We start from the raw sequence: 15,797 nt of genomic DNA on the forward strand, positions 1-15,797 counted from the left end.
GATGGAAAAGCATAATAGAACTTTGGTTTGGACTATTCCATAGAATTCTCTTTTTCATAGAATATATTATGGTTAGAAAGAAACATTAAAAGTTTTAATGTCTATAGAGACGATCCAATCCTATTAAATTCAATAGGCTTTTTGTCATATGGGCAGATCCTCCAATATACCCCATAACTGTGTCAATGGACAGCAGCTACTATTTTAGGCCAAAGGAACTAGGGAGTAAAGAGGAATTGTATACGTACATCTGTAATGAGTAAATGAATCTCAAAAAGCTATGAGGGATAAAAATAGCTTTGGCTAGAGGATAGCTATTTTAGTCCAGTGATTTTTTTCAGGTAGTCACTAGAGTCTTATACAGAGAGGAGACACCGTGGGTCGCAGCAGTTACAGGGAGTTGGACTTGTGTAAATTATTTATTTGTTTTTGGTTCAGTAGCTGAACTGAAAGTGTTGAAAAAATTAGTTTTAGGTTGAATGTAAGATTTTAACCAGAAACAAAATGTTTTGTTTCATTGTCAAGGTTTTAACCCTTTAAAAATACAATTGAGGTAAAATCTGAAAAAAAAGTCACTATGAATTTGAAAAACTGCAATGTTTCATTTTGAAAATGTCAAAACAAAACTGCTCTTTTTCCATACTCTTTTGTTGTTGTTGTTTTGTTTATTCCAAATGAAACAATTTGGGGAACACTTTGGTGAATTTGTCATGAAATGTTTCAGCTAAGAAAAAGAGCTTTGGAGTGAAAAAATTTGCCCAGTATTAGGCATGGATATTTTTGGCAACTTAATGCAGGAAGTGGAGAATAGTTTGCAGGAGTGGATACTTACTCTATGTAAATTCCAGTCAAAACAGTTATCTTGTCTGGCTTCAAACAAAAGCTGAAAGTTGAAAACTTACCAGACAGGTATTTGGATCTTTCTGAATGTAGAGTGACTCCTTCAAAATGATGACTCCTTCTCTATCCTTCTCATATAATATTTTAAGGATCTGGTCCAAGAGATATCTGTAGGTGTGAGTGTATATGGAGTCAGACACGTATGCAGTGACTGTAGAAGAGGAATACAGCCGCAGAGCTTTTGGCTATCTCAGTGTGGAGGAGAAGTGTTTTCACAACATTAACATTTAGGCTTAAAAAGCAGTACACTATATTTGGATGTTATGCACCATGAATTAAAAGTTATAGGCAGCTGTAAACTCCATTGAGAAGATCTTATGACATCATAAGTGATTATATTGAATCTTGAATAATTCTCTGCACTCATCTGAAGCCTCAGTTGAAATTGAAGCCCTCTTTTGATTCAGGCATTTTTGAAATATTTTATAATGCTTCTATTTAGTGATTAAAATCTTCTCTTCCCCATAGTTTCTAACATTTCCTTCATCCTCACCTACATTTATATCACTCTTTTCCTTCATTGTGAGTGACTCTTCTATGAAGAGCCACTGGATATTAAATAAGCCCTGAGTGTGATTGGTGGATTTTGATAACTGACTGGAGTCAATTGCATTCATAAAATTATCATCTAAATTACTTTTTTTAAACCATTTTGCACTTGACTGCTTAAAAGCACAATTATTTCTTTATCTTTTAGCTTTACTCTCCTTTGCTTTGAATAGTCTTTTAGATGACCAATGATATTTTCCTACCAATGTCGCTCAATTTCATTTGGCCAATATTGATTTTCTCCTACATTTCTGACCGAGCTGGATTTATAATTATCCTTTTTTGTTTGCTTCCTTCATTATGTACCAGTGTAAACGGGTCGGGACTCACCCCTGCGGCGCCTCCTACTGGTTACTCCGCAACTTAGCTCTTTTTCCAGTCCGGAGCGCCCTCTGCAGGCTGGTGATCCACCTGCTTTACTCTCAGCCCGTGTCCCTCCCTGGACCCGGTGCCCCTTTTACTCTAACTGGGTCTCCCCCTCTCAGGGGACCCCCCCCCCACGCTATCCCCACTTGCCTCAGAATGGCTACTGCTCAGTCACTATCGAGCCCCATACCCTGGGACAGACTGCAGTGTCAGCCTTCTCATCACCGGCAACGGGGTTCGGACCTGCTGCTTTACTTATCCTTAGGTTGCCCCCTGCAAACCCCAGTACCTCTTAGCCCCGTGCTAGGCCGCAGGCCTGGGGCTTTCCTAGGCAGGAGCTTCCCCAGCCCCTCAGCCTTTTCCCCGTCCTGCTTCACCCTAGGTACTTATCTTAACGTCTAAGCAGCCAGGCCCATCTCTCTCTAACCACAGAGAGAGACTCTCTGGCTTCCTGGCTGCTCTGGCCTTTTATAAGGCCCTGGGCTCAGTTTGGGGCGTGGCCCCCAGCTGCCGCCATTTCCCCAATCAGCCCAGCCAAAAGCCCCTTCCCAGGGCTGTTTTAAAGCCCCAAAGGGCAGGAGTGGGTAGCCAGCCCGCTACAACCAGCATTAGTGGAGAAAGTGTGCATGATTTAGGAAGGTCTCCGTGCACAAAAGACTTAAGTTGGTGAGAATTCCACAGGAATCAGACCAAGAGATATATAGCTAGTGAGGAAAAGCCAGCAGGAGGAGCTAACACTGTTTTTTTTTTTTCACTGTACTTAATAATTCTTCAAAATCACATCTTTCAACTAAAACTTGATTGCGCAAATCTTCATGTGGTGAAGACATGACACATCTTCAAACATGACTGAAGGGAAATTATATTTAAATTCAAACAAATGTAACATGATGCCTCTAGGTGGGCAGGAGCAAGGACTGATTCTAGAACCTCTGGATGTAATAGTCACAGAATTGTAGTGCCTGAGCACAAAGACATCTCTCTCAGCTCAAAGGCCAAATCAGACTCATAAACCTCTTTGTGATCCAGTCACTAGAGGGGGACAATGCATGGGTTTCACAAACATTTGCAGATTTTTTTTCTCCACTATTCATCCAGTTCTTCCAATAGATCTCAGCTGTGGATCCAAGAATCTGTGAAATTTGGAATCAAGCATGATTTTGGATTTCTAACTTTCTTGTCAAACTATCTGGTTGTTTCTGTACTCAGGTTTCCAGTTCAGTCACATTTCGACAGCAGATCTATAGGTAGATGGACATACACACACACATGGGATTTGGGGAATCTGTCTGTAGATGAATTCTGTGTGAGATTATGACCTCTCTGTATGAATGTTACCAAACTGCTACTACATTTTGAATATACAAACCCTTTAGCCTTCTCTATTCTCTTTTTGCCTCCATGTTGGACTGAAATTCCAAGGTCTGGTGGTAAAGGGATAACAAAAGAAGGTCATTGACTAAAAGAGCTCTACCACTGAATGAAATGGATCCAAATAATAGCTTGGGTCCCAACCAGTGGAACTGGTTTATCAGAGGAGAGATTCCCTAGCAAAAATATCAGCTGGTAGGCATCTCAGGTCACCTGAGGAGGCTGAATAGGCAGGCTGAATAGGCTGTCGCCTGATAAAAGGCTTCCGAGGTTAAAAAGGGCAGATGCTTCTCTTTATGTGTTCTCTTTGGATGTTTTTAAGAAGCTCAAGCTAAGAGGAGCAGCATGCAGAAGCATGATGAATCAGGGGGACCCTGCCTTCCTGAATACAGATGGGCCCCCAAGGAATGCCCAGGGAAGGATGAGCTAGTGCGAGGCATTGAGTTGAGGATGTTTGTGGCAGGAGCACCGGAAGCTCCATAGAAGGGCAGGGGAGGGGGATGGCACCAGTGCCCAAACCATGGCCCTGTCCCACTCCGCTCCTTCTCCCTAGGCCCCACCCCACCTCTTCCCCCAAGGTTCCGCCCTCTTACTTCTCTCTCTGCCCTTCCACCATTGCTTGCCCTTAAAGCAGATAAAAAGTGATGGGGTCATGTCACCTGGCTACCCCTGTTATGTGCCTCTGGTTTGTGTTGTTCTATATGATCTGCATTGTCTTGGATTTATCTGTTAAGTAAAAGAGTCCTCTGCAAAGTCTGTCTCTGTGTGTTACATGCCACACATCATCTGGCCTCCTGAAAAAGTTGAATGGTAGCCCAGGAGGCTCACACCTTGGAGTGGAGTTCTAGGAGAAGATAGGTTTAAGTTACTGAGGTACCTTGGGGTCAGCACTGGTCCTGGGGACCTCAGGCAGATGGGCTGAGAGGCTTTATTTCCATGAAGGGGTAGCAGACAGACTGTTGGTGCCTAAGAAATATGTCAGAGAGACCAAGAAAGGAACCTGTGCTGCAGCCTGCTGAAACAGGGAAGCTTAAAAGAAGCTGAGGATCCAGAAGCAGGAGTCCCCTCCCTGCAGCATGGAGAGCTGCCAGCAGAGGGTTTCCAGCTCCACCTGTAACAATACACACAGACCCAAAGAGCTAGAGATGGGAAAGTCTATTAGGTCTAATAGGTGATCCTCCTGTCATTATATTCATGCATACACTCTCTCAAGTGAAATGGCTGAAGCAGAAAATTGCACGATATAGATTCATCATATTACTTTATAAAGAAATAAATGGGCTAGATTTAAATTTAAAACTGATAAAAAGAAATAGTTTGTTACGCATGCATAATTAACCTGGAGAACTCATTGCCACAAAATATCACAGAGTCCTTAAAGATTAGTAGAATTTTTAAAAGGATTAAACATTTATATGGATAATGAGAACATCCACATATACATTAGATGAGATAAAAGAAAAGAGCTATAAACCCTCTTGTTAACTGCCGGGGTTAAGAAGAAACTTCCTCTGTGAGAAGGTTATTGCATAATTGTTCATTTCATCTTCCTCGGAAGCATCTGCTGCTGGCCACTGATAGAACCAACATACTGAATAGTCCATTAGTTCAATCCACTATTGCTATTCCTATGCTCCTGTGGTCTTTTATTAATTATGATAGGTAAAGCTGTGAAACTATGTGCTAGGTAATGAGGTGGGAGAGAAACTCTTTGTGGGGAAATGGAGGAGCCACATAGCCCTAGAACTGCTTTATAAGGAATGCTTTTAAATGTTCCTTCTTCAATAGGGAACTTTTCTGGCTGGGTGTTTTGGCAAATATTTAATGGGTGACTGGCATAGAAAAGAAATCATTGGCATGAACAAGTTAATGACCAATTAAGTACAAAAACAAAAATAAATTACTTGCATTGGTACCTAATTTAAAACTGTGATTGTAATCCAGGTAATGGAGCTCTGTTGGAAGTGTTCTTAGCACTCCCCTAACAAAAAAGTCATTACTGACTGGCCTGCTGCTTCATATAATTGCTGTGATAAGCCACTGCAAATATAATTGGCTTTAGCTGAAAAAATATTTCATCATAAAGCAAGAACAACGCTCTTATAAATCTGCTTTGATTTATATATTTATAGCAACATAAGGAAGCTCATTAACACATTTAGTTTGCAGATATCTTTAAGCCAGAATGTGCAATGAAATACTGGAAGTATCTTTAAGAAGCACTATCTCTTTTTCCTAAATTATGTTCCCTGTGAACACATACGTTACTTAAATATACACAGTGAATCTGTCACAGTATAGGGACTTTAAGTCCCTTTTCTCTGCCTTGTGGTCTTTTTGCAAGTTTTGCTATTAGAAATTAGCCTCAAAATCCTGCTGGCCCTAATCAGGCTCTGATAAATTGTTTACATTCCCTGTGCTTTCAACAAAGGTCTGCAATATCATGCTCAGTTCTCTTGCTCATCATCTTCCTCTGGCTCATGGAATGTGTACAATGTACAATGGAATGTGTACTAGAGTTGGGCAAATATCTATCAAAAAATTCTTTGGGAATACTCAATAGAATATAAAAAAACTGATTTTGTTTCACCTGTTTCACATGCCAATTCTCATGCGTCCCAGGAATAGTCTAATAATTGTGGGACTGTTCATGGAAACTTCAAATTTTAAGTGACTATTAGAGAATATTCATGGGAAACAAATGTTAAAATACTCAAACTAGATACTTAATTCTAAGAGTTGCAATCATCCAGTCACAGATAGAAATGTACCATGTACCATGTGAGCTGTGTGACAAGATAACCAGCTTAATTTTGTATATTGAATGCTACGATGTACAGCTTGCAGTCAGGCTAGCAGGATCGTGACTTGATTCCTATATCTGGCATCTAAGATACCTAAGTTCAGATGCCACACTTTGATTATGGTGAAAACTTGAAAACTACAGTTTCTGGGGACTGTCATGGCACTTACCTGACTTCTGTTTCTACTTGGTTCATAAGACTCCTCCCCTACTTCACACAGATTTAAAAAAAAGAAAAAAAGAAAATCACAGTTCAGGAAAGTGACATATCATACAGCATCACATTTTTTGCAGTATGCTTTACTTTCTTATTGCATGCCTTCAGGTACTCTGACAGCAAAATTACTGTACCTTTAAAAATATTTTTCTCTGCTATGATAGTTCTTTAAAGTCTATAGAGGAAATATTCTTGCCTTATCATTCTTTAACACTCTAATGTTATTTTGCTGCAAAAATTACTGTAAAACTTCAGGCATTATACAAGCTGGGTTTGTAGATCTGTTATTTCAATGTCAATGAAGGCTTCCGATAAAAAAGTTTATAGCACTTCATACCAAGACCTCATAAAATGTTTCATAATAACTTGAAAGTTAAGTCTGTTCTAGTAATTTAGGCCCCAATACTGAAAACACTTTGGAACATCTTTATCTTTTAAGTATGTGAAATAGTCCCAGGTAGACTTCAATGGTCTTTAGATCAGGCCATAAAATGGTGACCATCCAAAGTGCCACCTTTCAGCACCAAAGATGCAAAACGGTCTGTATCAGCAGACTCCCTGGGCTAAAATAGTCAATTACTCATAAAGGTCACATTGGGCTAGAGCCACAAAGGGGACTTAAGCTCAGCATTGTAACCCCTGACTTCAGGTGTCCTGTCAGGTAATGGAACCCACAGCCCTGAGTTATGCACCCAGGCCTAAGAGAATTAGTTGCCTAAGCATGGGGAGGGTTAGGTGCCCAATGACTGATCTATACTTAACATTTAGATCAGCCTAGCTATGTTGCTCAGGGGTCATTGGACAGGGACTTGAGTCTGTGAGCATCCTAGGTGAGTGTGCTAAGCACTACCATCCCATAAGCTTTAGCCCAGTGATTAGGACAATCACCCAGGATATGGGAGACCCAGGCTCAAATGCCCTGTGCAGGGGAGGCTCTAGACATTTCGCCACCCCAAGCAGGGCAGCATGCCACGGGGGGTACTCTGCTGGTTGCCGGGAGGGCGGCAGGCGGCTTTGGTAGACCTCCCACAGGCGTGCCTGTGGATGGTCCGCTGGTCCCACCGTCTGCTGGTCCCGCGGCTTTGGTAGACCTCCCACAGGCACGCCTGCGGGAGGTCCACCAGAGTCGTCTGCTGCCCTACCGGCAACCGGCAGAGCGCCCCTCGCGGCATGCCACCCCAAGCACGCGCTTCTGAGGAGAAAGACCTAAACACTGGGATATTTGACAGTGTTTTTCTTTCTCTCTCCAGTATAAACTTTTCCACTTTGTAGATACAACTAATTATTGGGCCAGCAAAAGAGGGAGAATGACCTGAAAGCCCAGTGGTTAGGGCACTTTCCTGAGAGACAGGAGATGTGGTTCAAATCCCTGCTCCAAATCAGGTGTCTCACATGCGGGGGCTAAAGATCATAAGGGGAAGGGTACCATCTCTCTGACAGTGGTGTTTTGTTTGGGCCTGATTTGTTAGGCAGCCTTTGAAAACACATACCAAATCAGGACCTTAAGGTGAGATAGGTGGGGAATGTCTGGTTTGAGGATACTCCTGGGGCTTAGGTATGACATAGGTGCTGGGCATCAGGAATTGGGTGGCTGTCTGCATGCTCACTGCCAGTTTTTTAGATACCCAGGGAATTTAGTCAGTGGAAACTTAGGCATGTAGGGAATTTAGGCACGTACAGGGTTAGGTAGTAGCTGAGCTGAGTTTTAAGCAGCTACATTTTCAAGATAGATGCCTAAACCACACTGCGGATCTACCCCTTTGACTTTGTGAAAGGCTTTAGGAGTCAGTGATAGTTCCTTATAGTCAGTGCATCTTGGGCAATATTGAAACATCCACACTACATCCACTGAAGCAGAATGCCATGATCTGACTTAGAGACTTCATCTTAGATATGTAACCTACTAAGACCATGTGAGTAGTAGATGAGAGTCATGTTCCCTGTTAGACAGAGAAAGACAAACTGTGGGGGGGAATATAAGCTCTGTTATACACAGATCTATGTCCTCAGCCATATATTGAAGATATGCTGAAAGAAAGCTTGTACAAAACCCTAACATAGATAGGAAAAACATAAAGTACAGGCTTCTCCTAGAAAAAATACAGGATTCTTTGTGTAATGAAACCTAGTTTCTAAATACCAGTATTTCTTTGGCTACAAACAACATTTCCTTAGTAACAGCAATATTCTCTCACTCCAGACAATTTCCTTCCAAAGCCAAAAAAGTATGCTTCTACACTTGGCTGCATACTTGATCAATTCATATTTATTGTTTCCAGCCTTGCCAAATAGATAGAAATATTCTTATTTAATAGCACACAACAGTGCAGTAAGCAAAGATGGATGGTGAAGAGGTACTGAGAAAAGGTCCACTATGTGTAGCTGGAACTTCATCTTCTGGCTCACCTAGTACTGGGATGTGTGGACCATAGAAAAATCTAAATGGATATATACATGCCCCACAACCGCATTGTGGCCTTTTAGTTAATGCCTGGAGGATCCTGCAGCAGAATCTGTAAGACTTGACATAGGCAGAGGTAAAATTGTCACTTCCCAGAGTGGGAAAATGAGCAAGAATGCAGCATGATAAGGGGAAATACCCAATCACTCTATGGCCAAAGGTATCCGTTTTGTGCTACTTGGAGCAGACTGGAGTAAATCTGATGGGAGCAGATGTTCTCATAAGATTTCTGGCCATTTTTCAACAGAACCAGAAAAGCTCCCTGATCCATGCCTCTGTGCATTTGAATCTAACCTATCTGTAGACATAAATTCCGTGGATCAAGTTAAGATATAGTGCAGCAGTTCAGGCTGACTTCCCAGCCACTACTTAATATCATCAGAAAGAGAGAGAGAGAGAGAGAGATCATCCTATCACATCACTAGCACCACAGAGACTAACTTTTACAGTATTTCTGCAGCTCTTCAAGTAGAGTTTTATTTAAAAATAGTATGTCCAGCCACCTGGACTCTTTCTTGCAGTTTTGTCCCATCTCCAATCTTGCTTCCCTGACTGCTATGTTATGTATCCTTATGGATTGTCTCACTAAAAGTTAAAATACAATGAACACAGTTATTGAGATAGTTCATTGGGTCTTACTGGAGCAGCCCTGCATAGGAGCCTCACAGAACTGGAAGGAATCAGCAATGACAATGTTGGGATGGGAATAGATCACGGAGGTTTGGCAGAGCTATAATTTAGTACACTGCTACCCTACCACTGAAAGAACTAGAACAAGATATTGAAAGGTTCAATAGACTCTACAATGATTAAAAAGTGAGCTGTACCTTACATATCCCTGATTTTATATATTGCTGAGTTTCAAAGACTTCATGCTAAAATTCAATAAGTAGTTCATTGGTCAATCAGAAATCACCCAAAAGTTTTAATACTATGCTTATGAATGGATAAAGCTCTTAATGGAGTTAAGATCCATCCAGGTTGCACCATAGCATCATTGTGTTGGACATTTTTCACAATACAACATATAAACACTCTGTCTGGGATGCCCCTTTTTGGCAAAGGGCTCCAGTCAGTCTTTAACCAATTACTGACCTTTCCTGCTTTCTGTGCAGGAAAATAATGTATTGATTATTAGGCTTTTCTTACATAGCTAAAAAATAAGGACCTGTTTCTCATCTATCTTGACCAAGTTTGCTCATGCCAGGTAGCTCTCCCTACCCATGGCAGGTCCCTTCTGTGATCTACTCAGCACAACAAGAGAGTAGGTATGGGGGGGAGGGTGTGTCATAGTTATCAGGGAGGCATTTATAGCTCCTAGATTCTTAATCAGCAACTGCCCCTGCCCTGGCATATATTTGAACAATCTAGAGGCTGGTTTAATTTATGACAGATGGCTGTGATCTCTAAGAGACCATACCAGGTGAGAATTGAGAAAGAAAAGCTCCACTCCAATCCCAGACCACTGACAAGTAACCTACACTGTAGGTTTGTATCAGACACACACACACACAAAAGAAAAGAAAAAAAAAGTCAGGTCCTCCTCTTGTTTAAATCAGCATACCTGCCTTCAAAATTGATCTACATGATTGACTCCCACTGAGGATCTATCCCATGGAATTCAGTTACTGATTTACAAATATTTAAAGTTAATTAAGCCCAATTTACCCATTACTTATATGGGTGCAACTTCTGCTGACTTTAATAGAGTTGTACCAATGTACCTCTCTGTTTTCAGGCTGGGTTTGCAAGGCTGGTATTTAGAAAAAAATGATGCACCTGATTCTCAGCTAATATACATTTGTGGTGCTTCATTGACTTCAATAGAGAGAGGCTAATTTAACTCACTCAGGATCTGACCCTCTAAGGGTCAGGGCGGTATTTTCAAAGAAGCCTAAGGCAATTAGGCATTTGACCTCAATAGAAGTCCCTTAGGACTCTTGAAAAATTCCCAGCCTCAGTTCCTTCAGTTCTCAAGAATAAGACCATGAGACGGGTAAAGAAAAATGAGATAAAGGTAAAGCAGTGGCAGGAGGACGTTACCTAAATGATACCAAAACAAGAGAGAAGCCTGACCCTAAGCTGAAGACTGTGGTGAGAAGGAAGGAGACAGGAAAACATAAAAGTGCCTCAAACATTTAAAATTAGATGTACAGAAAGGTTTGAAGACAAGATTTAGTTATTATAATACACAACTTGGACTGCATAATTTTGCTCTGCTATCCATGATTTATGATATTGCTCCTGACTGATCCCTGACTTTACACCAACATACGTTCATATGCAATACACCAGTAATAATTAATACTCAGCAACCACATATTGTCAGAGAGGGAATAAAAGCTAAAGGACCTTTTGGGGTTGAAAATAGATAGGCACAAATGGAGCTTAGTCTGCTACAAGGTGGGCACATTTTGTCTCCCAAGTCCCTTCTCTCATCATCAACCTTCTTCATTTTTGCATGCTTCCTCTGGGTTTGGCAAGCACTTACAGTCTTTATAGGACTGTGTTGAGGTGAACCCCCATCATGGATTTGAAAGGGTTAAAAGCCAGGTAGACACACTCACTCCACCTGGCTGTAATTAGTTACTTGTCAGCCAGAGAGGGCAGGACTAAAGAAGGACCAGGTGACAACTCAACAGACAGCTGGACCTTATAAATAGGCTGAGGGAATTCAGGGAGTAGAGGGATTCTTGTGTCTCCAAGAGAGCAGAGATCACTAAGAGACTTATTCTGAGTGGCTAGTGCTCAATACTAGAGCAGGGGGGGTGAGACTTCAGAGTAGCTGAAGAAGGAGAATGAAGACAGGGCCCTTAGAAGGGTAGATTTGCTGAGAGATCCTGATTTCTAGTTTGAACTTTTGTTGCTCCAAAACAGCTCTGATGCTTCTCAGTACAAGGGCTGAATTATATACAAAGGCAGATGACCAGCAGTGGTGCTAGAGATATATATGCTTGTAATATCACACTCTCAAGTACCGGATTGTGATCCCCTTAATCATATGTTTGACTAGTAGGGTTGAAATCATAGGTCTGCTTCCTTGCCAATATGAATAAGGATTCACAATCTGGCCTAATGGCATTTGTGTACTGTGTTTTGGAGTTTGCTGGAGTGATCCTCCTAGTTCTGGCTGACAGGCTTGGCTAGCTAGCACTGTAAAAAATCTGTGTATTAATCAAGAATTTGGTCAATAGCAATCCAGGAATATTATATCTTTATTTCACCAATGGGTAAATACATGCCATGGTCTCCAATTTCCCTTCAATAGGACTGCTTGCGTGTATGAAAACAGTCATGTGCATATGTTTGCAGGACTGAAGTTATGATTGATTAATTTATTGCAATTTTTTTTGGACTTATATGAAGTTCAATTCGTAGATTTTCCCACATACAAAATGCTATAACACAGCATATTACTAGGGCTAAGGAAGTTCAGTATGCGGGATTGTTAAATGTTCCACTGTCTCATTTTAAAGTCAGCTGGGGCAAGGGATGTTTCTTCTCCATTATGCACCTCCACACTTGTACAACTGGTGTCTTCCATGGTCAAGAAATCAGAGTCTGTCTCTTGCTATGGATTGAATGAAATCCAGTATATTAAGACTGGCTTTGGGCTGAGTGTTTGTTTAGCTTCCTGTTATGTTATTTTCTATTACAAAGGACTGAGACACCCCATATAAATAGCACGGTATAAATATTTCTGTTGTTCTTGAACCAGGCTGAGACTCCATGATGCTGAGGCAGGGTAACCCATGGAGCTTTAACACTCTAGTACCTGCAAAGTCACATTTCTGTAGAGTAGCCTTCTAAATGATTCATAGTCACTTGTCCCTTGGAAAGTAACTGGCTGTGGGGAGAAAGCATCCCTTAAATTAAATAAGCACATGCTCATGAAATATTTTCCAGTTTTTTAACTTCTCCAGGTCTAAAGAGTTCAGCTTAATTTCAAGAGCTTGAACAAAATAAACAAATATTTTTCTTTAGCATAGGAATATCTTAAAACATCCACAGTGAATAATTATTCTACTACAATAGTGTGTTATTTTAGCATTTCAGTTTCCATATGGATTTAGGTTTGGGCTTTGCACCAGCCTGAGTAGAGTGTATACTACTGAATGATGGCTGGAATTTACCAAATAACTAAATTCAGATATGTCCTCTTGTATTCATTTTAATGAATAGGGATGCAATTGAGTATTACAGATACAAATGTTTCTGCAAGGCAAGTTTCAAAGCTGCATGCTAAGAATTCATAGAACCCAAATTTAAATGTACAGGTGTGAGTGTTGCATACTCTTCCAAGTGGATGACTGCTATAATGAGTATCTGACCAATCTCAACAAATTTGTTCAGCTTGACTCTCAGTGGCAGAAAATAGTGTACACCAATACACAATCTTGGGGTGGAGGGTTGCAATATTTTTTTAAATAGTTGAATAAATGAATTATTTTATTTAGTATTTATTTTGCTGTGCCCGAAAGTGTACATATCACTTCTGTAACATACAGGGGAGGACACAGACTTGAATAAATGTAAAAATTTTACAATTTAAGGGCCAGATTTTCCCTGTTGGCACTGACTCTTTTGAACCACAGTGGTAAACAAAAGGTCTGGAAAGATCATGGCCTCCCCTATGAGGATTCCTCCAGTTTGAGGGAATCCCAGACTTCTATAGACCTAACATTTCTGGCTCCTACACCATCTCCCTCCTTGCAAACCTTGGTTTACAATGGAAGGAGGTGTGGCTGGAATGTGCTGTGCTCTAGTTGTCTCCAGCTAGTTGATGGTTGCTTGTATGATAGTGATATGGAATAGACTAGAACAGCTCTAAGGGTGCTCTGAAGAATGCCTGGACTGAGGCTGGTGTAGAACCAGCTCCTGGTTCAGGGAGCTTTTACAGATACTGTGTGCAGTAGAAAATCTGGTCCTAAGATTTCCAGTGACTCTACAAATGTGGGTGACAAACATTCAGGAGGCCCTGGGGTGGATGTAACTGGGTGGCCATCTATTTTAAGGGCCAGAAAGCTTGGGGCCAGTCAGCCCTGCTGAGGTTGCCCTACCTTTTTGCCCCTGTGCTTGGCATTGAATTTAAGAGAAGGAAACTCTAGCAGTTGAGGGCTGATGAGGGAGGAGAGCTGACAGACTACTCCCACCTCAGGGTAAGAAGCCTGGCTGAGAGTCAGGGACTCAGTGAGGATTGTGGCCAGCCAAAGGATAGGAGGGTGGGCTTGGACTGGATTGTTCAGTTGACCAGAGCCCAGGTCTGGAAGGAGTGACAGAGAATCACACCACAGGCTGTGGAGCTCGAACAGGAACTGTAATCGTACAAAAATAGAAATGGAATACAAGAAACAATGGTGCCAGCTCCTCTAGCAGGAGTTGGCTATACTCCAGTCAGTAATGTGTGATGGAAACCAGCGTCCCAAAGCTGGGCCAGTGTGCTGGGCACTTGGAACTCTAACAGTGGCCAAATGGGAAGTAGGGGAAGCCCTGATGGTGCCCCCAAAAGGAAACAGGTTTGCAGTCACCTGCTACCTCTTTATTGGTATACCTGGGGGCAATTGTCAGTGTCAAGAGACTCTGAAGGCGTCTCAATGGTTAGTAACTTGAGGGGGCATTAGAGCAGGTATGAGCACAGACCTGAGGCAGAAGACATAAATGAACTGGGGCCATGTGGGGGGTGGAGGTGAATAACAAAGTGTCCTGGCTTTTAAGGACCAAGAGGCATTGGGCTAGTCACCCTTGTTCTGTTAGCCCACCATGCTACTACATCTGTGCTGGGTTTTGACTTAAGAGATGGAAAGCCCAGCAGTTAAGGACTGAATAGGGAGAAGAGCAGACCAACTGCTCATACCTAGGAGCAAGAAGCCTGGTTGAAGGCTAAGGGCTGGCTGGCCAGAGCATTTGTAGGAGGGTGGACTTGGACCACAATTTAGTGTTGACAAGAGCCTGGGTACCTGTTGATGGGTGTTGAGGCAGGATGTTGCAATTGGGCCTGTGTATAAGGAGCGGGCTGAGTGCTGAGTCTGTCAGGGGTGAAGATTCCTTTGTTTTGTGCTTTTGCTGGCACATGTTTAACTTTCTAAAACAGCCCTGCCAGAGGGCCAAATTCTAATTGGAGTAGGGTGAACAACATGGTGGGGAGGTTGAGAGAGGCTGCAACACTATACTAAGGCATTAGGGGGTGCTTTACGATAGTTAGTCTTGTAACAGTGAGAAGCACAAGGGTGTACTATTATATGGTGAGTATGTTGAAACATGGGCATATCTCACTGAGTGTTGGTAGCTTGGTGCATGTGTGGAGGGGGTAATTTAAATTTAATGTAAAAAGATAAAGAAGATAATAAGGAGCTATAAGGAAATAGTAGTTATTTAAGGGCTTGCTTATTCTAGAAGCAAAACAGAAGAAACTGATCTGATTTTGGATATTCCATGAACAGAAAAGAAGTTAAATTCACTGGTTAAATTAATTGTCACAAATTATTCACTCAGATATGACTAATTTGTTAAGATCAAATAAGAGCCTACTGCTGCCCCTAAAACATATCCTTTGGTATAACTTGGCATAGCTCCATCAACATATAAAGACGTGTAAAACTGGTATAAAGAAGTGTCATTTGGCTTGAGAGAAGCAATAGTAGAGGCAGTATTTCTAGGAATAGATTCCATATAGTCAGGTTTCTTTGCGGATTTTACTTGCAGGCCACAAAGAAAACTCCTTATTTTAATCTCAGTTTATTTTTAACTAGAGAACATGAGGCATTCTGCAATGGGGTGGAGAGAAGAAAGTGGTAATTATTTTTATATCAAGTGGATTTGTGTTAGTCAAGAGAAATGTGGAATTCTACTGCTGAAATGGGTGATGGAGGTAACCAGTGGTTGGGCGAGGAATGTATGCCTTACGTACCAAATCCGTAGCTGCACGCTTATAGCCATCATGATCATCAACGAAACATTTCATAGACAACAGTAAGTACAGAAATTCATTCCAAAAAGCTGACTTCTTCCACTAATGCTAAAATATAATAGCGCTTACAGCCTCTTTGAACATAAGACCGGCCATACCGGGTCAGACCAAAGGTCCATCTAGCCCAGTATCTGTCTACCGACATGTATCAGAGGGGTAGCCG

Source organism: Mauremys mutica, chromosome 1 (assembly GCF_020497125.1).
Source record: "Mauremys mutica isolate MM-2020 ecotype Southern chromosome 1, ASM2049712v1, whole genome shotgun sequence".
Lineage (NCBI taxonomy): Eukaryota > Metazoa > Chordata > Testudines > Geoemydidae > Mauremys > Mauremys mutica.